This window comes from Opisthocomus hoazin, chromosome 4, assembly GCF_030867145.1.
Source record: "Opisthocomus hoazin isolate bOpiHoa1 chromosome 4, bOpiHoa1.hap1, whole genome shotgun sequence".
Lineage (NCBI taxonomy): Eukaryota > Metazoa > Chordata > Aves > Opisthocomiformes > Opisthocomidae > Opisthocomus > Opisthocomus hoazin.
The window spans coordinates 41,793,321-41,817,155 of NC_134417.1; the positions used below are offsets into that span (position 1 = coordinate 41,793,321).

The 23,835-nt window shown below is 44.4% G+C and overlaps 1 protein-coding gene across 5 annotated transcripts in view; it reads left to right on the forward strand.

Moving 5' to 3' along the window:
* The first annotated feature begins 2,416 nt into the window (after positions 1–2,416).
* STARD3NL (STARD3 N-terminal like) overlaps positions 2,417–23,835 on the forward strand; it is a 36,201-nt gene continuing 14,782 nt past the window's right edge. For 4 of the 5 annotated variants that reach the window (XM_075418689.1, XM_075418690.1, XM_075418691.1 and 1 more), the window contains exon 1: positions 2,417–2,567. The gene's annotated coding sequence lies outside the window, so the exon portion shown is untranslated. The remainder of the gene's footprint in view (positions 2,568–23,835) is intronic. The other variant, XM_075418688.1, reaches the window with a different exon arrangement.

Below are 23,835 nucleotides of genomic sequence, written 5' to 3' on the forward strand. Positions count from 1 at the left end.
CACCTAGAAGGAGGAAGAAACTCAAACATTAATCCAACAGATCTTCAGACATCAATTTGTTATCTTGACAGATTTCTCCTCTCTCCCAGATGTGATCCAGAATCCCTTTTTCCCCTCTCTTCCATAGTTGCCTCATGCCTTTCCCTTAAAGCCAACCACTCCTTTCTCTAGCTCTCCACCTCTCTATAGCTTAACCTCTCCCAGTTCTCACCAGTACTCTAAAAGAGCTGTCACGAGGACAAGAAGCTTGAGGAGGCAGAAAAGTTGCACTAGCCAATACGAATAGCTTAAAAAAAAAAAAGACATTTTCTCTACAGATCTCAGTGCTACTTTACATTACTTCTACATTTCCAGGAATTTAGATTTGGGGTTTTTTTGCTATTCTTTTAATCCTATATCAAGCATAACTACAAAACAGAACAACCATTCTAGAGGTACAGTCTAATTGCCTTCTACTTAGTCCTGTCCTTGCAGCCAAATCTCCTTTTTACCACTGACCAGCCAGCTGCTTGGTTCTGTGAACGTGTGGCTATCAGGCCTGAGTCTCAGCTGGTTATAGCTATCACATTTCTTTACTGGTTTATAACAATTCATTCCATCAGAAATGTGCAGAAATATTGACAGTCCTGCTTTACTTGTGACCGGAATGGTTACATACAGCCTGCACAGGCTTCAGTTAGCTGAAAGCTAGCCTTTATTTACTGACCTTGTCTATATTTTAAAGATGTAACACTGGACTTTTTTATAGTTTGATAACCAGTCATGAGACATGAACAACAGCGGCTTTTCATGTGTTTTCACAAATTATGCTCCTAATCTGTTCAGCTGAGTGTCAACCACACTTTGTTTCAAGATACTTTTATTTCAGCGTATGCAGTAACAGAAGGCTGCTCCTTTTGGTTTGCCACGTGTTAAACAACCTGTATCAAAACTATTGGGTGACAGGTAATCCAAATACAGGCTGCTACTGAGATTCAGAAGTCCTTCTCTTTGCATTTGTATGACAAGTGACAATAATTTCTAAATATAGCTACCTGCCGGAAAGCCTGAGGTGATCTTCAGTACAATAACTCTGAAAAAAAAACAAAGAGAAATAATAACACGGGTAAAAAGCGTAGAAATGCGTGAAGTGATTGTGAGTTTACAGACTTTGATTAAGAAAAAAAATGATTACCAAATAAAAGATCTTTCAAGATTTTCCTCACAGCTAAAGGAATTCCTTCCCACTAACGAGAGGCAATAGTGGACAGGGCATTTTATTACAAGTTCTGGGTTTGTGGAAGAAGGAAGAAGTGATTCACCTCAGCTATCGATCACCAGAATGTTTTTTTTATAATCAGTGCTTAGGGTACTTGTTTCCAGCTGTGTTGCAGCTCCAGGCTGAACACCCCAGCAGCCAGCATGACCTTGCTGCAGCTGCTGCGCACCCATCTCCCTGCAGATGCATGGTGTCTTGCAGAGCCAGGCAGGGTGGGGTGGGTTCACTGCGGAGAAGAACCTGGGTGACCTGATGGATGACAGGTTAACCAGGAGCCAGCAGTGTGCCCTGGTTGCCTAGGCGGCCAGTGGGATCCTGGGGGGCATTAAGAGGAGTGTGGCTAGCAGGTTGAGGGATGTTCTTCTGCCCCTCTACTCTGCCCTAGTGAAGCCCCATCTGGAGTACTCTGTCAAGTTCTGGGCTTCCCAGTTCAAGAAAGATGAGGAACTACTGGAGAGAGTCCAGCGGAGGGCTACGAGGATGATGAGGGGACTGGAACATCGCTCCTACGAGGAGAGGCTGAGGGAGCTGGGCTTGTTCAGCCTGAAGAAGTGAAGGCGGAGAGGGGACCTTATAAATGCTCATAAATATCTCAAGGGTGGGTGTCAGGAGGATGAGTCCAGACTCTTTTCAGTGGTGCCCAGCGACAGGACAAGGGGCAATGGGCACAAACTGAAGCACAGGAAGTTCCGTCTGAACATGAGGAAGAACTTCTTCCCTCTGAGGGTGACGGAGCCCTGGCACAGGCTGCCCAGGGAGGCTGTGGAGTCTCCTTCTCTGGACATATTCAAGACCCACCTGGACAAGGTCCTGTGCAGCCTGCTGTAGGTGACCCTGCTTTGGCAGGGGGGTTGGACTAGATGACCCGCAGAGGTCCCTTCCAACCCCGAACATTGTGTGACTCTGTGAAAGGTGCAGCCTTCTTTCCTAGACCTCTCCTTTAACCCTGTTTCCTCCATCTCCCCACTCAAGAGCTGTGATGAATTTTACTTCGCTCTCTTTCCTCTGTATGACTTGGGACGCACGGCGGGGCGCATTACGTCTGTAATTACGTCTGCCGAGGCAGCGGCAGGGAGGGGTACTAAAACCCTCCCGGGGTCACCGCCGCAGACCCCTCACTCTTAATTAAGCTCAAAACCCCGCGCCGCCGCCACACCGAGAGGGCGGCGGGCTGAGCCCCGCACCCCGGGGGCAGGCCCCGCCCCCTCGGACGCCCGGCACCGCCCCCTTCCGCCAGTCCCCGGGGCCTGCGGCGGTACCCGGGCGCGGTGTGGGCCCTCTTCCTCGGGCCGGAGCGGCGCGGCCCCGGGTAAGCGTCGCCGCCGTCCCTCGCCCGGTAGCGGGGAGCGAGGGGAAGGGGCCGAGGGGTGGGAAAACGCCGAGGGGGGGATGCGGGGCGCGTTGCTGGCGGAGGGGCGGCCTCGCCCCGGCGAGGAGGCCGCGGCTGAGGGGAGCGGCGCGAGGGCGGCCCGCGCGGGCGGCCCGCTCCCTCAGGGCGGCTGCTGTGTCCCCCCCCGTACGGCGACCGCTGCCCTGCCCGGGGGGAGGAGGAAGAAGAAGGAGGAGGAGGAGGAGGTGGTTACGTGCCGGGAGGCGGCGGGGCGGGAAGGGGCCGTCCCCCCGCTCCGGGCAGGGTCTGTGGCGGCGGGGTCTCGGGGGATGCCCGGCGGCAGAGCTGCGTGTTCTGCGGCTCGGCCTCCCGCCGGCGCGGCACCTCTCCCGCTGCTGGCGGGGGATCAGCGTTTTAACCCCTCTCTGCCTGAGGTCCTTGTTCAGCGAACAGACCTTCGCGGAGGTGCGGAGACCAGGTTCGGGCCTGCTGATAACGGCGTGAGCGAACCAGGGCCTGCAGACCTCTGGTTTCCACCTTGGGGAAATGTGGTGGTGAGGTTTAATGTCAGCACCGGGATGAATTTAGGCGGCTTTGGAGGGGCACTGCCCGGTTTCGGCATCCAAATTAAAACTGGGTCGTTCGTTCTTGAAATGTGACGTTTTGTGTGTAACTTAGGAGTTACGCTGGTGGATCTGCGGAGCGAACTAGTTAAGCTTACAGCAGTTTGATCTGCGCTAGCAGTTAGTCACTGATGTAGTGCTAACTTTAAGTCAGTTCCCAATTTTGTGGTAGTCAGGTGTAAGTAGATTCAGTGATTGACTTTACCGTGGAAATTATTTACCACGAATGGTAAACTTGAAGAGGGTTGTTTTTTTAAAAAAAAAAATTGTGTTAGTGTCCTTAGAGGTGTAAGGCCATCACAGTATTTCTGCTAGTGTTGCTAGTACATTTTATTATGTGTGTTTGTCACCTTGGCTTTTGTAATGTGATGTAGGATTGTGTTGAGCATTAATTGCTAGTGAGCACTGTCATTCTGTTCTGGAATTCCTAGTATTTTGAGAGATTGTTAGTCAGTCCAGCATTGCAAGAAGGGTCATTTCTAAATATCTGTAAGCCAATAGGATTGTTACTACTTTGAGTAGATGTTTTTCATCAGCTTTGCAGTTTTAAGCAGGCCAGGTGCAGAGTGATTAGTTTCTTGATAGTGTTTAGGGCTGGATACTTTGGGTAAAATGCACCAGTGGTCCTCTTGTTATGACACAGATCCTTAAGTATTTTTCTGTTGTTTGTTGTGTTAGACTTTTTCGGGATGAATGTTGTTCTTTATGGACTTGGTATGTCAAGAGAGGAATACTTGACCTTTTCACTGATGCTGAAACTTATGAATTACTGAATTCTTAGTTCAGATGGATTGGGTGTTCTTTTTGGTGATTTGGGCTAGAATTTGGTTTTCTTAACGTGATGCATTCTAATTTTCATAAATTCTTAAGTATTTAGCTGGGAGTTTTTCAAAATGAGTTTAGTGCAATTACTCTAGGCCTTCATTCATGAGAAGGAATGTATTTAGACTTTACCATTTTAAACTTCATCAGACCATCCTAGTTAAACATATGCTTTAATAACTGTATTTGCTGAAATGTTTTACAAGGCCAAACCTAATTTCTGGTAAGCAGGATTAATGGATTTCATTCAGTGAATTCAGTCAGCAAACACAATATTTTCAGTGCTTTTGCAGAAAGATTGTTTATGTGGTAATGCTAAATCACACTTGTGATGGCAGAAACTGTGATTTCACACAGTTAGCCGGCAGCATCCAGCAACTTGGCTGAGTCACTTTAAAGGAACACAGATGTGTTGCTTATTAAATGTTCTGTAATTTAACTGTATCTGCTAAAAATCTGTTCTTAGTTTGAAACCCTGAAGTGATTGTGTTAAATGACAACTTGTATATTACCTCTTTGCCTTGCTATGTTAAATTCAACTAGGAGTAAGATTATAAATGAAGAGCTGAAAAAAATAATCTTAGTAAAGAACCAAATTAATATCTTGTAGTTACATCACGCTTTTCATGCAGCTACTCAGTCATCAGCTGAAGCCCTGAAACAGCATCACTTCAGATATCAGGAGTTAACTTCTGTCTAGCACCTGAAAGAACAGACAAATTATGTAGAGGTGTGTTAGAAGAGAGATTTTATGCTGAAGATTCAGATGTCGATCTTTGCTAGAATCTGCTGCTACTTGAACTGGGTAATTGTTTTCTTATAATGTCCTTTAAGCCTTGCAATGAGAAAAATGAAGGTAGTATGTAAGACCTGATACTTCCTTTTGTTTTGAAGCATCTTCAAGAGCTACAAAATAGAAGTTGAGTGAAAAATCTTACAGAAGTTTGTCTTGTATTCTAGAATGGATGTCAGTTTCTTGAAATACTGTATTCCTCAAGAGCTCTGAAGAATTTCCAGGACTTGAGTTTGTCTGGAGAAAATTTTCGCACCATTTTGTTGAATAGTTTTTGAGAGGGTGATGGACTACTGAGTGTTTCCCAACGATACATGAAATGACTGATGTGTTTCATGAAGAGTCCTGCAATTCTGTGCCTAGCACAAGAAGAGCTTTCCTTGTCCAAGCAGTACCTGCCCAGCAGCCCTGGTACATATGTTTGTTGTTGAATTGGTGAAAATGAACAAACAAAACAACCTGTCCTATGCAGTAAATCAGTATTGTCCTTGATGTTGGAGGCAATCAGTAGGATGTTTGGTCTCTTTAAAGAATTGTATTTTGTATTTAGAGAAATGCTGACCTGATAAAATAGATATGCTTTTGATATCATAAAGGTTTATTTGGCCTACAGTTGTTTTCACTCTGGGAAACTGAATGGTTTATAAGCCCTTGTTGCTTAGTATTTAGTGCTTATTGGAGTAAAAATTGCAGTGAAAAATCTTTATTTCTGTGTGCCGATATGGGGTGGGCTATGAATTCAACTTCAGAGAGCAAGTAATAGGTCTGAAGGAGAGTTAAGACCAGATTTAGCAGAGGTTTTTTAATTGTCTTTATCTTTGTACCACTCCCCCTTTATGCCCAACTCTCATCAATACCTGCTTTTGCAATAAATCAGTGGCTTTTTTTTTTCAGTTTTTTATTGTATGCAGCTATTGCGTGTTACTGGTGTGTGTATGTATACATAAACCATACAAAAATACTGTATACATATGTTAATATGACTGTGACGAACTGATTGTGTTTAACCTTAAAATCCAGAAGTAGTATCAGATCTTTGTCAAGACTAGTCTGGAACATCTGAACCAAAAAAGAAGTCATGTTTTATTTTTAAGAAAACAATAACTTAGTTTTGATGGTTAAATAAGTGAATACTATCAATCGGAATCATAGAATCATAGAAAGTTTTGGGTTGGAAGGGACCCCTAGAGGTCATCTAGTCCAACCCCCCCGCAGCGACCAGGGACACCACTAACTAGATCAGGTTGCTCAGAGCCCTGTCCAACCTGGTCTTGAATGTTTCCAGGGATGGGGCCTCCACTACCTCTCTGGGCAACCCGTTCCAGTGTTTCACAACCCTCATTGTAAAGAATTTCTTCCTTATATCCAGCCTAAACCTACCCTGTTTTAGTTTAAAACCGTTACCCCTCGTCCTGTCACTGCTGTCTCTACTAAAAAGATTGTCCCCATCTTTCCTATAGGCTCCCTTTAAGTACTGAAATGCTGCAATCAGGTCTCCCCGCAGCCTTCTCTTCTCCAGGCTGAACAAGCCCAAATCCCTCAGCCTGTCCTCATAGGAGAGGTGCTCCAGCCCTCGGATCATTTTTGTAGCCCTCCTTTGGACCCGCTCCAACAGTTCCATGTCCTTCTTGTGCTGAGGGCTCCAGAGCTGAACGCAGTACTCCAGGTAAGGTCTCACCAGAGCAGAGTAGAGGGGCAGAATCACCTCTCTCGACCTGCTGGCCACGCTTCTCCTGATGCAGCCCAGGACACGGTTGGCCCTCTGGGCTGCCAGTGCACATTGCCGGCTCATGTCCAGCCTTTTGTCTATCAATACCCCCAAGTCCCTCTCAGCAGAGCTACTCTCGATCCTTTCATCCCCCAGGAATGTATTGGTCTCAAACGGGATGATGTGTTGTCAATTCTGTCGCTGAGGTACTTGTTCTTTATATGTTCTAAGGACATAACAGTGATAAAATGCATGCACTTCAGTTTCGTAGTTTGCAGTGGTTAAGTATGTTGAGTGTAGCTGAGATCTGAGGCACACCTTCAGAAAGCATTACGAGGCATCCTTTTTATATGTTAATTTTTAGTATTTTTCTTAAAAGAGAATATAATTGCATATTTAAAATCACACTCTTGATTAAACAAAAGCTGAACTCCACACATTTTTGAATTCTGGCAAGTGTGTTTTTAAGTCTATCATGAATTCAGCATGGAGTATATTTTCAAAGTCACTTTGATTTAATTCTTAAGATCTGTTCTTTCACTTGCTGTTTTCCCATGTCTGCTGTAAGCATACTCATATGCAGGCATGTTTTAGAAGTAGAAAGTTTGGGATATGCTGTTAAGAAGGAAGCAAGAGGGGAAAGTGGCAATGGGTATAAAAGTAAGGCAATGCCGATATCGAATTTACAAGCTGATTACTCTGCCCTTTTCTCTGGTCTTGCAGAGCAAGAAGTGAAGTGTTTGTGAAAGGAGAGCAGCGTTCTGCAGGACACTGCTTAGTAACAAGGTTTCTTCAGCTGCAGGGAGAAATTAGTCCAAAGTTGGAACACTTTGATTTGACTTTCTGAATCGGAGTCTCACTCTTGGGATGGGGGAAGATGACGTTGCTGTTCCCTCAGATGTCCTGCTGACCTAAAAGATTGACTTACCTTTTTTCTTTCTCCTTTTAGCTTGCAAACTGTGTCCTGCGTTCTTCAGCACCTTCTTCCAATGTTCTGAGAAAAGTGTTGTTCAGTACGAATGTGGGATGTGTGCAGCTGCCCTGTTACTTTTGTTAGATCACCATTAGAGCATAGAAAATTCGGGAAACATCTGTCATAAGGAAACTTAAAAAACAAAAACAGCCTGGTGGGTTGGTTCTTCTACACAGAGAAGTTACCTAAATATTTTTCAAATACAGTTCTTGCTCAAGTAAATAGCATGACTGACTTTTATTTTCTACAAAATGATCACACAAACTTAAACCCCACGTGAAAGAAATAGTAGGAACTAGGCAAAACAAAATAATGTTAATTTGCTAGCAAGAGTTCAAATACTTATGTTTCCATTCACTTTCTAACCAAGACAAGTTTAATTGCTCTTCTTGCTTTGTCTTTGTCTGACATCTAGCCATCTACGTGGTGGCATATCTTTCAAAATCTTGGTAATAAGTTATTTCAGGGCTCATCAGTATGAAATGAGATGTGCATTACAGATATAAGTAATTTGTATGCCGTACAAGCTGTACTGAAGTGTATTTTGTGTATTCATCTTGCAGGCTGGATGAAAAAAGGTTCTTTTAGCCTGAGGGATAGGCAAGAGCTGCTGCTTCAGGGTCAGGCAGAGCTACTGTAGTTCTGAGCACCCAGATGAAGCCAGCCTCTTTGTAAGGAGTTCTCTCCTGTATGCTGTTAAGTCTTGCCTTGCCTCTCCAACGGGAAGTCTTCCCAGGCTTTAAATGCATTGCATATTTGTAACTTGTAATTCCTGCTGTGTTGCTTAATTGAATATCTAGAGTATTGCCAAAAAGTTACACACAGCGTCTTGTGCTTGTGTTCGGGGAATTTTGTGGGTGTGCATCAGTTGGAATTTTTCAGTCTTGTTTTGATTAAAGTCTTTAGTGCCTGTTGAATCCAACACTACCTAAATGTTTTTTGTTTTTTTTTTTTTTTCAGCAAATAACTAGCTAGGAACTCAGTCTAGAGTTTAGACTGTAAGATAAAATATAGCTTGAACTGTGTACCTAGATGAAATTTCTGTTGGAGTGAACATAGAAGTAGGCATTGTGGAGTTGATTTACCATATCCTACAGAGTACGAAGGTGTGCTTTACTAGCTTGCAGGAGCTTCACGAGAATAAAGCTGAAGAGAGAGGAAGGGAGCCACAGAAGACAAATGAAATGTAAAGGAAATATAATCCTGTGCAAGTCGGGAACAGCAAGGACAAACTTTTTGGTTGAGGGAAAACTTTCTTTGGACTGAACTGTTATCAGAATTGATATCTATGGTACCATTTTGTTAACATTAGGCTTTTTCAGATGGTCTTTGGTAGCTTCATGTTGGTTCACTAATGAGTCTTAATATTCATCGCCTGGGCCTCTTGGTAGAGTGTGCAGTCATGAGTTTTAAGTTGTGCCTACTTCTCAGAAACAGCCCACTTAATATTGATTTGAAGCAATTGTTTTTAATTCTGTAAGTGATGGTTCCATGTTTGGACCTTTTGATGATATAATGTGACCCAAATGTTAACTAGAATGTCACATGTCAATGAAAAGGACGTATCTTTCCTATTTTAGTCTTCTTTCCAGATGTTAACCGCTGTTCTTTTAGCTGATATTTGGTTATTTTGTAGTCCTCTATTATTCACTAGATTTTAGTTTTGAATAGGTATGTCCAGTACCATGGTGTACCTGTTTAAGTGGTGTAAAAATTTCTGCCTTCCTATTTTAAAACTAGAGACTGTAAAAACAAAGTATTTTTGTGGACTTTGTGTTCTAACTGGAATAAGAACATCTCTAGAGAAAGGATGCAGAGTAGTCTTAAAATTCCCTAATATACTCTGAAGGAATTAATAGGAAAACAGATAATTTGGGCCGGTTTGAACAAGTACAGCATCAAATATTTTTGTGTCATCTTATTCAAGATGCAGGTGCTGTGTCTCTGACCTAATATGTCAAGGACTAAGCAGGGTTATAAACTACATGATGTATCACTCATTAGGCAACTGCTCATGACTACAAAGGCTACTACTAGGTGTAGGGCAGGTGTCTTCAGGTGGTCCTATAAAGCTCTGAGTGTTGTTGGATGTCAGAGTTATGCCAGTAATATCTCCCAACGAGTCTTAGCTAGTTTTCTGAAACTGAAAGTTGGTGAGAGGCTGGAATTGCCTTAAAGTAATTGCAGGTTAATTTTTGCTATGGCAAGTTTTTGGTTTGTTTTTTTTTTTTTTTTAATCCCTAATGGCTTCCTTTCATGCCTGAAGTTTGGCTAACCAATACGTGTGGCTGAGCTTGAGTCTTAAAGCAGTGACTGATGGAGCCAAACTCATCACAGTAGCAGCAGGCAGCATAACAAGGGGCAGCTTGGGAGACTCGGGTTGAACCTTAAGAACTCTGTAGGTGTTAGTGCAGTACTAGCACGTGTTGCCGAGAGAAACTGTTAGAGGTTTTTGAGACTCAGCTGCTGAGAGCCTCAACTGATCAAGTGTTAGCACTGGTCAAGTCCAGTGCTGATCTTGCTTTCAGGAGAAGCTTATACTAGATGACCTCCCAAAGTTCACTTCCAACCAATGTTTCTGTGATTCTGTGGCTGCACAAACTACTGAGCTTTCTTTCCATTTTCTGTAACTGTGTGCCAGCTTCTTGTCAGCCAGATTTTATATGAATTTGTCTTTTTATTCTGCTTATGCTGTTGACGTCAATGTGCAGGAGGTAGTAGACTGTTGTTGACCAGTCTCTAGACTAACATTTTGTGGTCGTGAAATTCACGGGCTGTATAATTTTGGTTCTTGTTCAGCTAAACCCCAGATTTGCAAGATGGAAGTGCATCTGGAGATATTTCCATTTTCCTGATTCTGTACTTTCAAGTTCAGGCTATTATATCAACTAACTGAACCAGCTTTGAAGTTAAGATAGTGTATTTCACCAAATGTATGCTCTGTTTATTTCTTTCCCGTCATGTTTACTAAGGAGCAGTTGTTTCAAACAGAACATTACTTCTGACTGAGAAGTATTTTTAAAGGCACTGAAACCTTAAAATGCTTCTGAGGCAATGATGAGTAACAGCTAGAGACAGAATGAGGCAGCTTGGAAAGGATTTAAGTCCCTTTCACAAAAGGGAGCAACGACTATCAGGAGGTCATTAGTGTTCCGTACAAGTGGATTTAATGAAAATTAGTTATTTCAGTTATATAAACAGAAGAGGGAGAGAGTGTGTCAGCAGAATGGTTTTGGTGCATTTATAGTAGAGAACGGTATAAAAAATGTGTCCAGGTAAGCTTTGGAGGCAGTCTCCAGCTCTTTGGGAATCTTTTTTTTTTTTTTCCCTAATTTAGTCAGCGTTACCTCATCTTCAGAGAAGGTGGGTTTATCTGTGTTGCTCTTAGTCTGGGTTTATGCTGGGACTGTCAGAAAACACATCGAGAGAATTCTGCTAATACTTCTGCAGGTTAATACAGGTTTATATCCGATATTCTCAGTTTATTAGACTTTGTGCAGTGTACCAAAGCAGTCTTTACAGCTAGTTGCATATTCTGTCCAAGGTGTTGGCTAGAGCAATTTGTGTCTATGCCTAGATGAAGAATGAAGCTGGAGTTTGTGGCAATGGGAGAGCAAACAGGTATGACACTTAGTTCACAGACCATGAGGTCTCTTATTGCTTCCAGAGAGAGTGTTTAGTGAACTCAGATCCGGCCTAGTTTATGGTGCTGAGTCGGGTAAATCCTGCAGGATCTGTGACAGGCTGTTCGCTGTGTGGTGGATTCTGCCTACGCTGGGTCTGGGGTCGGGTACTGCCCAGGGTCCTCCTTGCTTGGAAAGTTGCCAACTCATAACTTGCTGACTTGAAGACCATTTTCCTGTAGGTCTTGCGTTGCATTCTATGCGTATAAATACTTGTGTTCTGTGTTACACAAATGTATGTTAAAATTATCTGAAATTGTCTGTAAGTATAACTTAAATATCTGAATGTTGGGATTATAATACCAGTTACCGTATTAAGCTCTGGTCTTGTAAGGAATTTTATTTTTGCCATGCCATGTGGTGTGTTCCTACAGATTAACAGGTAGTGTAAGCAGTAATGCAAATACTTTTATCAGAAAATAACTCCTTTGGTAAGGAGAGAGAGAGGTAAAGAACTGGCATGTTTTATTTCTCTTTATATGAGGAAAATTTCTGGCAAGGAAGTGCTTTTTTTTTTTTTTGTTATGAGTGAATATTACTAATGTTTTAGTGTCAGTTTTCTCATCAGGAAATACTTTAATTTAGTACTGAAAACCTTGTAGTAGTCATAATACTTTAGCATCTTGTCCACTGTATTGACTGTGTCATCCTATTTTACTCCTTGAAAAGAAAAATTTTTCATTTGTTTTAATCTTCACGGAAAAGCTATTTGTGGTGGGAATTCTTGGGCAGTATTTAGAGTTGTCAGAGACATACAGAAAAAGTGTTCTAGGTTTTCAAAAGGCTTTAACAGCTTTTGTGACACAATGTTACTTTGTATGTGTAGTTGCTTTATGCAAGTATCGTTTCTCTGATATTTTAAACTAAAACAGTGTTGCCTTTTACTAAAACTGCCTCCATTTGACACTTTCGCTTTTGATAACGCTTTGATTCTCTTACCTTTTCTCAGTTGCTGTGCTTTTTCCTTGGAAAGAAAAAAGTAACAGAAGCTGTGCTGGTGCTCATGTATGATATGTTAACATAATAAACACAGAAATAATTTAAAACAAGGACAGTATAATGGAACAATAGGGGTAGTGTAATGATAGAAAAGAGAAGTACCATTTTGATCCCGCATTTCTAAGATATATGTGAAACTGACACATGCAATGTGTGCCATCTGCTTCTGTCAGTGTGAGTCAAAATAATGGTGTTAATTGTGAATGTAATCTGAAAATCATGGGCTAGCTCTCACGATGTATTACTAAAGTCTTCATTGGATTTAGAGGGCAGGGAACAAGTGCAATACTAACCTTGCTAATTTTAATAAACTCCTTTACTTTTCACTTATACTAGTTAATAATATTAATAAGAGTAAAATCTTTAGTTCACTAGGATAAGTTTTGGAATTTATTTCTCTGTTTGGAAGCCTGAGTTATGGGTATAACAATGAAGTGTGAAATAAAAGAAAACAAACCACACGTTTATTTTAAATCAAATAGATAAAAACTTTGCTTCTTTCCAGGAAAAAAGCCCCGTTGTCTATGACTTTTAGTAAGTCAGTATAGATAACTTAGCTAAATATTTTAGTGGTAGCAGTTGAGTGAAAGTGAATGTATGCAGTTATGAAGAAGAGGAAAAAAAGGTAGTATCTTCTCTTCAGGTCCGGAGGGATGAGGAGAAAGTGTATCACAACTATACTGATGTGAATTCTTATCTCAGAATTTTCTATTTCCTGCTGAAATGTTTTGACATTTCAGTAAACTTCTAAATTCTGTCATTTCACCTGCCTAGTGGATGAAGGGAAGGTGGTGGATGTAGTTTAACTGGATTTTAGTAAGGCTTTTGATACTGTCCCTCACAGCATCCTTCTGGACAAATTCTCCAACTGTTAAGTGAGCAGGTGCACGGTGTGCTGGGTGAAACACTGGTTGAGCAGCAGGGTTGTAATGCACAGGGCTACTACATCTGGCTGGAGACAAGCCACCAGCAGTGTTCCTCAGGGCTCAATTCTAGGGCCAGTTCTGTTCAGTATATTTACCGACAAGCTGGAGGCAGGAGTTGAATGCACCGTTAGCAAGTTTGCTGATGGTATTAGACTGGAAGGTGCTGCTGACTCTCAAGGAACAAAAAGCCTTGCAGAGGGATCTGGGTAGATTGGAGCATTGGGCAATCATCAGTGGCATGACGTTTAACAAGAACAAATGCATAATTCTGCACCTGGGATGGAGTGATGCCAGATACAAGTATAAACTGGGAGAGGAGTGGCTGGAGAGCAGCCCTGCAGAAAGTCATCTGGGGCTGCTGGTTGACACCAGGCTCATGATGACTCAGCAGTGTGCCCTGGCAGCAGAGAGGGCAAACTGCATCCGGGGCTGCATCAAACACAGCATCACCAACCAGTCAAAAGAGGTGATCATCCCGCTGTATTTAGCATTGGTGAGGCCTCACCTTGAATACTGAGTGCTGTTCTGGGCCCCACAATATAAGAAGGATGTTAAGGTACCTCAGTGCATCCAGAGGAGGGCAACAAAGCTGGTGAAGGGTTTGGAAGGCATGTCCTCTGAGGAGCGGTTGAGGACGTGGAGTTTGTCTGGTTTGGAGAGAAAGAGGCTGAGGGTGACCTCATTGCTCCGTATGGCTTCCTGAGTGGAGAGGGAGGTGCTGATCTCTTCTCTGGGGTACGCAGTGCCAGGGTGCGTGGGAATGGCTCAAAGCTGTGTTTGTCACAGGAGGTTGGTTCAGCCTTGATGTGAGAAAACATTTCTTTACCAAGGGGATGGTCAAACCTTGCAACTGGCTTTCTGAAGAGGTGGTCGATGCCCTGTGCCTGTCAGTGTTTGAGGCATTTGGACAATGCCAGCAATACTATGCTTTAACTTTTTGGTCAGCCCTGAAGTGGCCAGGGAGTTGGACTAGATGATCGTTATAAGTCCCTTCCAGCTGAACTGAACTATTCTGTTCTGTTCTCCTGCACTCATGATGAGTTGAATAATGATGTGACTGTTATTTGTCTGAAATGCCACGGGTTTTTTTAACTCCAAAAACACTTTCAGGGACACATAACACAAAGGATACAAGTGGAAACAGTATTTTATTATTCTGACCCTGTTTCAGAGCAGATATTCACAAGCATTAACACAGTGTGCGAGTGTAGCCAGGAGCAGGCTGATGCAATCCTCAGTTTAGCTTGAAAAAACATCACTTGAAGTCTGTCAATGGAAAGTCAGAGACCTACAGAAAGTCGCAAATCTCCTATATCTTATGGAGAGCCGCGGGCTCTTGAGACTGCATGGGGAATACCGATTTCGGGCTCACTCACGTGTCTCTTGTGACAAGGAGTTAACGGCACACTTGGTGTCCAGGACAGTTGCTATGAACTCCACCTCTCCAGGCAAGTTTGCCCATACAGTTTCTTGCAATACCATGAATTATGGGCTGTTTATCTTCCTGGAGAGTGTCCTTCACCCAAGCACTGCAGAGAATGAACTTGCCGGTCTGTAGACATCATTCCTTCAACGGACATACTTTGTTTGGACCACACATCCTTCCTGAAGCCTGCCATACAGGATAACCCAAACAACGGGACCGCCCGGAGCCAAAAGAAGGGGTGCCAGCTGAAGCCAGCCTCCTGCAGATCAGAGGTAGACACTGGGTCAACCCACAGATGATATATCAGTTACATATTTTCAGGGTTGTTATTGAAAAAAACAAGAATTAACTATAAAGTGTTAACCTTTGCCAGAAACACGAATGCAGATAACTGTCTGATGCACAAAGAAGGCTCTTTCTAGAACAAACTCAAAAGTTTTAAGAATGTGATTTTATCTCTATTTTTGGTAATGATTTTTTTTACATTGATTTCTATTGGCATTCCAAACATTCTCACACCTAGTTTATAAATTATATTTTCTATATTTGTTTCTAAATCGTTTTTGTTTTAGCCTTTGAGAAGAAAGGACTATAAACAATGTCATCTGTCACTTGGGATGTAAAAACTCGAATAATTTGGCAACATGAATAGACCAAGCAGTCACTGTTTCCTGAAGGGCGAGAAGGAGGATCAGTTCCAACCACACACCAAGGAAGAAGAAGAGGTGCATGGTATTTTCACAAGTATGACACGTAGTGATGACAACCATAGTTTTTGCCTTCCAAAAATTGTTCCGCTGTGCTTCTTGGCCAGTGATGCTTGAGAAGCTCTCTTGTGCTTGCCTGGCACTTGTATTGCACTCGGGAAGAGCCGAAAAGTGGCAGCTCCTGATGGTGCAGCAAAGCTGGAGGCCTTCCAAGCTCAGGCTGTTTTGCACAGGCAAGAACCCCTGGGGAAATGGAGCCAAGGGAAGAGCAGAGCTGGCTCCCACTTCAAACTTGCACTGGCCCAGAGAGCCCGAGAGAGCCAGGGCATGAGTGGTGCCTTGGAGGTGCAAGAGCAGCAGGCAAGGAAAGAGATGAAAGGGCCCAGAGGATCCCTGGCAAGGGGCTGTGCTCAGTGCTGCAGAGAACAAGAAGCAAGCCCCGGGGGTCACCCTTGGGGCCCACCCTGGGAGTCCAGAAAGCTTCCTCCCCCTGCATGCAGGGCATAAGGGCCACCATGGTAGAGCAGGAGCAGCAGGCCCCTAGGCAAAATGGCCTGAAGGAGCCCTGCTCAGTACTGCAGAGGAAGGCAAAAAACCCCTGGAGGGCCTTGCTAGCCCATGGTGGGGGAAAAAAGCCTTCCTTCTGCCAGGTGCAGGGCACGAGAGGCCATCTTGGTGGTGCAGGAGCAGTAGGCCAAAGTGACTGGAGGAGCTTGGGCAAGTGGTGGTGCTCAGTGCTGCAGAGGAAGGAAAAAACCCATGGGGAGCAGTGGCAATGTGCGCTGGGGGAAAATTCCTTCCTGACCCCGGAGCTTGCAATCGGCTCTCCCCTGAGCATGGGAGCAAGACCTGGCTCCTGGTGCCCCAGGCTGGTCGTGTCTGCCAGGAGATGGCCAAGGCCTCTTCTCCCTCAACCTGGAGGCATCTGAGAGGCTTCCGAGAGTGACCACCTGTGCCTGGGCTGGTGGAGCCTGGGGGAAAGAATCCTTGCTGTGCCTGGCACCAGTGGGTGCTCCAAAGTGCTGGGATCATTTACAACATCTCTGCATGTGATTTCTTACGGCTGCTGCCCCTGGTGCTGCAAAGGTTGAGGCCAGAGAGCTCTGCAGTGCTCCTCCAGAAGGCATTCCCTTAGTCTTGCCACTGCTATCCACCTGAAAAGGATTTCTGTCCATCAGGTGGGCTTTGAAGGTGACCCTGGCAGGACCCTTGCAGTGGAGAACATCCAGCAGCCTCATCCAGCCTGGTCTTACTCCCTCAGCCCCCTCCAAATAATTCTGGCAGCTCCTCAAGGGCTTCTTCTTGGATATCTTTGAGCTGTCCCCAGGTCAGCTCTGGCAGCATCTGGTGGATGCTCCCTTTTATCCTGCCCCAAGGCATTGCGATTGCTGCATTGCTGGGTGATGGCACTGTGATATGGGGGTGATGGGACCCCCCATGCACAGCTCTCCTGCTGCCCCTCTGCCCAGCACCCTTCAGAAGAAGGCCTTTGGGGTGATGACCCCAAGGCAGTCCCCATGCCCAGGGAGGCCTAGGGGCCTGTCCCTGCCCTTGGTGGCCCTGTGCACTGGGACCAGCTGTGGGGCATTGCTGTTGCCTTCTTTGCCACTCGACTCTCAGAGACAAACCTCATGCTGATACTGTTCTCTCGGGCAGCGAACGCTGCAGCCTGGAGACCACCCCTACTAGCTGTCCCCTTTCTGCACCTGAGCTAACCTTCATGAGGCTGTGCAGCGAGGAGGACCAGGGACAGACCCTTTTCCAGGGGAGTAACAAGGGATGATTTTGGCAGCCACAGCTTGGAGGAAAGCCACAGTGCAGCCAGAGACATAGGCTGGGGTGGATGTGCCAACAGACCGCCATGGAAAGAAGACAGGCTTTGAAAAACCAGTGAGCAGAGGTGACACTGGTGTGGTGGAAAGGTTGGTCATTTTCAGACCTAGAACTTTTGGATCCATGCCCAAAGCACAGCCAGGCAAATGACGACTCTTCCAAACGGCAAAAACAGCCCATTGCTGCTATTGCAATCACATCGCCTTTTCCCACCAAAACCAAGCTGTGCAGCTGGCTATGTTCATAGTGGATACAAAATGCGCTTCAGCCACGGGGTAAAACTTCCACAGCTCATTTGTGACTTTGACCTTCATGAGAGTTATTTCTCTACCTTCCTTTGTGGGACGATGTCCAGGTCTTATCTGAACCCCTGGCAAATCTCTTTTTCCTTTAGGATTTAGTATTTTGAATACTGAAAGAGTGAGGAAGGTACTGTTCTTGTCCTTTTGAAAGTTTGTGCCAAAATTCGTATGGGCATTCAGGTAGCAAACGCCTTTTATACCCTATACATGTATTTGGTGGTGATGCTGGAGGTGGAAAAATGGGGTTTGGTTCCCTCTGAATGAACTTTGCAGAGATGTAGAGACCATGCACGATTTCCTCACCGTTCCAAGGGGCGTTTGCCTCCTGCACTGTTTGTGGCGAGGTCGTCGTCTTGGAAAGCAGTCCTGAATTGCTTTTTGTTCTTTATCATATCTTTCTTTGCCCTTCGATAGCTATTTTCCTCCTTTGGCCTTCATCCTTGATATCTTTCTTGAAACTGATGGCAGTCCTCTCAGCCTTTGTCTTGCTCCTGTATCTGTTGTTATCCTCTGTACGTTCTCAGTGCTCCTGCTTTCATCCCAAGCGGAATGTATCTTTCATGAACCAGAAGAATGAGAAATGTCCGTGGTGGTACAGGCGAGTGCTCACCAGCACTTTGCACAATGCTTGCCTTTCCTTTGGAAATAAGTAACCTTGCCTGGCACATAAGAATGCATTTGCCTGCATTGCATTCATGGCTCATAGTCGCCCTGCGACCTGCTCATGCCTTCAGGAGCGTTTGCCTACTCCGTTGTTTCTGAACTGTGCCAGAAACCCATGGTGCTCCACCTGATGTTGTTTTACCTGTTTCTACCCTGCAGTTGTTCATGCATGGTTTATTGGTGTAGGGAATATATCTTCTGACAGAGCTTCTGCTGGTAGGGAGTATGGGGGCCGTAGAACTGTACTGTGAGATACAGCTCTTTCTGGGTCATGGATGCTATTAAATCCAGAATATGATGTGCCCAATGAATGTATCTTTTGGAGAAGGCAGGAAGTCTACATTTCTTGAACAATGGTTTCCTCTGATCTAAATTCAAAAGACCTGAGCATGAACCTCACCGTTTCATCCATTTGATGACACCAAAGCGTGAAGGATGGAGCCTGAGAGATGTGTCAAGGGGGCTTTCACCCATCAGTAGCCTGCTGGAGTCCAGCTCCACACGGCCGTGACCAGCGGATCCAGCCCTCCACCAGCCAGCTGAGCAACGGATGGGCTGCGTGGGTGGGCTCTGAACATCAAGCTGGTGGTGTCAGCCCAGTCACTTTCAGAATGGATGTCTGCCGCGTAGGGAAGAAAATAACTACAGCCGACATGAACTGAGCTTCCATTTTGGAAGTTTCATTGGAGAAAGTGCCAGATCAGCCCAGACACTGGAAAAGCTACAAGAGATGAAACACTGGTGGGTCACCATGACGTGGTTTGTGGCAGTGCTGTCTAAGTGGGTGTGCTTTGCTCTCCAGGAGTGTGAATAAAGGTTTGAGATGACTTACTACATGCCTGCAGAATTCATTTCAAGAAGAGGAAGGTTGTTGCTGGTAATGCTGGAATGGGCAAGGAGTTGGCTGGCCAGGTGGCCGTCCGACACTAAAAGGCAGATGCTTCTCTTTAATGGTCCCTACACACCCCTACCTTAGCTGCAAAGAAGGACTGAAGATTTTGCTTTATGTACACCCACCTGCAACCACTGGAGACGATTGGTGTGATGAAATTACTGATGATATTATTCAGATACAAAGGAATGTCTTGTTTGTTATTTTTTTTAATTAATGAAAGAAACTATGGAAAACAATCTTCTAGCACACACGTGGTCGTTAATCAGTTTGCAGAACTGGTGCAGTGAGTGCAGAAATCTGCCCAGCTATGTCTCTTCAGTTGAAGAATCTCCACATCTTGATGCAAGCTCAGTGTGACGAGCAGGCCCTTGCACGTGTCCCAGTGTGGGTCTGATGGATGAGCAGGCAGAGCGAGGCTGGAGACGAATTCCCTTGCCACGAGTGCTCCCTGTCCAGAGGGCTTTTGGGCAAAAGGCAGTCTGTCAGTCACAAGGATTTCAGTCTATATGGAGTTTTTAAGCTAAAACCGATGTTTTGAGTTATGCTTGAAAATGAGCTGGTAGCCAGTGCATTTTAAGACCGTGCTTTCCGCTTTACAAAGGGCTCCACAAGGCAAATGAGTGCTGAACTAGCACATCCTGAAACAATTAGCTCTAGCTGTACTAATTGCATTCCCATACTGTGCTGTATCTAGCAACAATCCAGACTGGAAGTAACAAATTCCGAGGTAATTGCACTGACTGCCACATCAAAAAGAAAAGCTCCTGTCTTTTAGCCAATGTAGATGGAAAGTTTTTTGGACGTGGAGGTGTTACTTGGCTTTTTTCTGTCTTTAACAATTTCTTGGCTTTTCTGTTTTAGCTATGGCCGTTGCTGGGCTGATCTGGGGCTTATATCTCCTCCCAGACGTCTTCCTATGAACGCCTGTTACACAGCAGGGCGCTTCACTGTGATGGTTTTCTGTACAAAGCAAGTGCTGTTTACAGCACTTGAGTGCCATGATTCTGCTCGCACCCTCGGGTTCAGGTGATCCAAAGTCCATTGTAGCGCTGGAGACACCTGACCAAACACATGCCACATACGTCTTCCTCCTCTAAAGCCCTTTGACAGCCCTGTTTCAGGCAGCTGCTGTAGAAATACCGGAGGAAGCTCTAAAGCGGTATTGTGCTTGGCCGCCCTTGCCTGGTGCTTTTGGCTGGCTGGGACACGACTCGGCGTGGAGGCAATATCCAACATTTCCTTCTGCTCTTAAAAAAGATCCTCCAGAGAGGGCGATTTCATTAGCGAGCAACACGTCTGACATCATGCGAGTGCTGCTCTAATACAGACAATATTAGCCCCAGCCTTGGAAGCTCAAGAGCGCTTTGCTTCCTGTGGCTTAGTTTTTGCGATTGCCCGATTCTCAAGTCTGGCTCGGGTGGCTCATACGATGGGAAAGGCAGCAGGTGCATGGGAGCATGTCCTGCCTTGCTTTGTTCTGGACTTGTCCCTCGGATTATTTCTCCGAATGTTTCCCACGGGGACCTTCTGTCCTTTTCATCCACATCTGTCAGAGTGAGACTGTTGGAACAAATAATCCTCGGGGCAATATCATTCTGGCAGTGTGAGCTAGCAGAAGGTGGAAATTAAATGGAAGGGAGTTGGGCGCTTTCAATGTCCAAATGCTGGTGTTTGGGAACCTTTAAACTTGGATTTAGTCCCCAAGTCTTTTCTATAAACCCATAAAACAGGCTGAGAAAGGGCAAGCAAAGATGGTTCTTTGTCATCTTCCTTTTTTTTTTTTTTTTTTTTCCTTCTCCTTCTTTTATTTGGCGTGTGGTTAAGTGGTTTCGGGACTAGCACTCTGTTGGCATACTTAAGTTTGCCTTGCCTCACTTCTTTTTTCAGCTGACTCTTTCATTGCTGTTGTTCTCCCATTCTCACTTACATGGAACGTGAACCTGATAGACTCTTTGAATGGGATTTCCAGTCTAGGATGTCCCAGTAGGCCAGAAACAGGGAAAAATGTCATCAGTTTGGGTAAGCTTTCTCCCACGATAAGGGATGCTGCCTGGTGCTCATAGCCTGCTCTGTGTTCAAGCAAGCACATTCGACCCCAAAAAAACCCAAGACAGATCCTGTGCTGGCATCAACCATCATCTTGCTGTGGAAATCTGCAGAGTACCGAGCGCACACGCAAGTAAGGAAACCTTGTCCCTTTGTCAGTACCAGGTTTGTAGTTAGAGGGAAAATCTTTCATTATTCAACTGGTAAGGTTTGAAAAACCTGCAAACTTTGGGCAAGAGCCCTCCCTCAAGCCCGCAACAGAAACAGCATGTTTCAAAGCTGAATGCCAGTTGAGTGTAGTTATTCAGAGTTCTGTCCTTCTGACAAGCTGCGTTATTTGTTATGTCAGTGATTTAAGAAAATCTTAGGGTAAGATGTTTCTGATGCGAACTCATGAATTAGCTGTCCTGAGAAAGTTAATCTGTAAGTCATAGAATTGATAAGCAAATAAACATACATTTTATTCTGTGGGATGGAGATGCAGCTGGGTAAAAATGTTTTTACCAGTTAGGAATATGACATTGTCGCTGATCTCCTTTGCTGTCAGTGTCTGGTTGTCTGCAACTACCTAGGACTAGGATGCATAATAACAACACAGACCTAAAGATACTCCAAAATTAGTACTTCCCTTTCATTTAGGATTTGCCTTCTCTGCTGGAAGTGTGAAGCTAAATGACATTTGTGGGCAGAAAGCAAAACATTGGCTCTGTGTAGAGCCTCATGAGAGTCCTGTGGCAAGCACAGCAGCATCACCTTTTCTGGTGTGCAAAGCCTTGTGGGCTTCTCTTTGAGATCTTCGAAGAAATTCTTGATTATTTCTAGCCCTGTTCTGTTCAAAATTAAGGTCTTTTCCTATCAAGGCTTCCTGGAGAGGTAGTCAATGCCCTGTGCCTGTCAGTGTTTGAGGCATTTGGGCAATGCCCTTAATACCATGCTTTAACTTTTGGTTAGCCCTGAAGCGTTCAGGCAGTTGGACTAGATGATCGTTGTGGGTCCCTTCCAGCTGAACTGAACTATTCTGTTCTTTAGAATTGTGAGTCTGATGATACTAATGAAATCAATGGCAATTAGTACTATTTCTGTTTGGAGGAAGAGAGGACAGAATAAATGGCAGCTCTTCAGAACTTTCACTTTTCAAAATGTTCTTTTCCTCAAAGAAGCAACATGAATCCTTGGGTACAGACTAGTCTTTACTAGAGGGTGTTACTAGATAACCATATTTTTGCTCAATGTTACTGTGTACTGTTCTGAAGTATGTCTTTGCATAGTGAATAGTTAAATGATACGCTTTGTTTTGAGTAGTTTAGATAACGTGGATATTATCAAACTAAGAGATAAATGTGATTTGTAGAATACGATTTAGTGGCTGGTATTTGAAACAGAGGTCTAATAGAAGTAATTGAAAAACAGTTTCTGAATGAAAATGTATATCAGTATGGACTAGTCAGAGAGAAGCAGGTTCACTGGAATTCTTAATGTGGAGTAAGCCTGCATTTGTGTTCCTACTGTAAAGCTTCCTAGTCCTTTCAGTACTATAGCTGTACAAGCGTGGGTTGTTTTTTTAAAGGTAGAAACTTGATCGAAGTTCTGTTTAACTTCAGTGTGTGTCCACTTGCCTAACAAATTCTAATTTGTGCATGACTTGGAGGAAGGGAGGGAGCATATGTTACAGAGTTGAGAGTACTGCTTACTGAGAAAAGTTATTGCACAAATCTCAACACCTCTCACCCAAAGCTGGGTGAGAATGAGAAGTAATGAAGATACTCAATTGTAAATCTGTTTGAAAAGATCTTGAAAGAGGTGCGAGTGCAGTACAACAATTCTGTCTTTATTTTTATTCCAGTTAACGATGAAACTGATTATGTCAGTCTCATATTCTCACATCTTGATTTCTCTGGTCCTGTGCTCTGCTAACACCTCTTTAAAGGAGATGAGGCCAGCAAAAGGCCTGTCAGCTTTGCTGGTCCCATGGCTTACAACTGAGAACCAGAAGACACCTACCTTGGGCTGGCTTTGGAAAGGCGTGGGCAGGAGCATCCTGGGGTTGACTGCCAGGCAGGAGCAGGATGGCAGTAGCCTGCATGTGCTCATGCTTGGCCTTGTGCTTGGTTCAGCCTGCAGCCAGATCCCAGAATGAGATGGTGATTGATACTGGCTTGGTTGGCCTCTGATCGGTTGCTCCTTTCAGGCAGAGGTTCAACTGGCAGGGTAGTTTCTGTCTCGGTGCAGGTCTGTTACCTTTCTCATGACGTTGCCCAAGAAAAGTGGACTTCAAACTACCTGAAGGCTGTATGTATGACTTGAACTAGACCTTGGCCATCCCTGGCTGGCCTGCCCCTTCCTCAGCTGTGACGTGCATGCACTGGTAACTCCCTGCCCCACCTTTCCTTTTCCCCTGTGTCCTTGTATCCTCGTGTTTGCCTGGTGATGTGTTACAGATCTCCTGTTTTGCTTTGACTGACTGTGTTCCTGCAGACTTGGGAGTTGAAACACTGTTGGGATAGAAGAGTGGGAGGGTTACTAAAAGATAGCCCACGGAGGAAGAGACAAAGTTTTGTTCTTGAATTTCAAAAAGTTATTCCCCCAGCATTACAGAAGCTGGGCTGATGTGGTTTGTATTGCAGGATGTATAGCTTAATTTTCTGAGTATTTTGCATAAAATTACATTTTCTGTGCATTTCCCCAAAACTTTTGTGACCTTCTTAGTCAAGTCTGTCTAGAAGCTTTAATTGGAAAAAGGTCCTCATGGAGTAATGTAATGAATCGTACATCAAACCGCTCCAGTTTTATAAGAAATTTAACTCAATTTTTATTTTTGAAACTTTGTAATCAGAAGAGACTTAGGGTA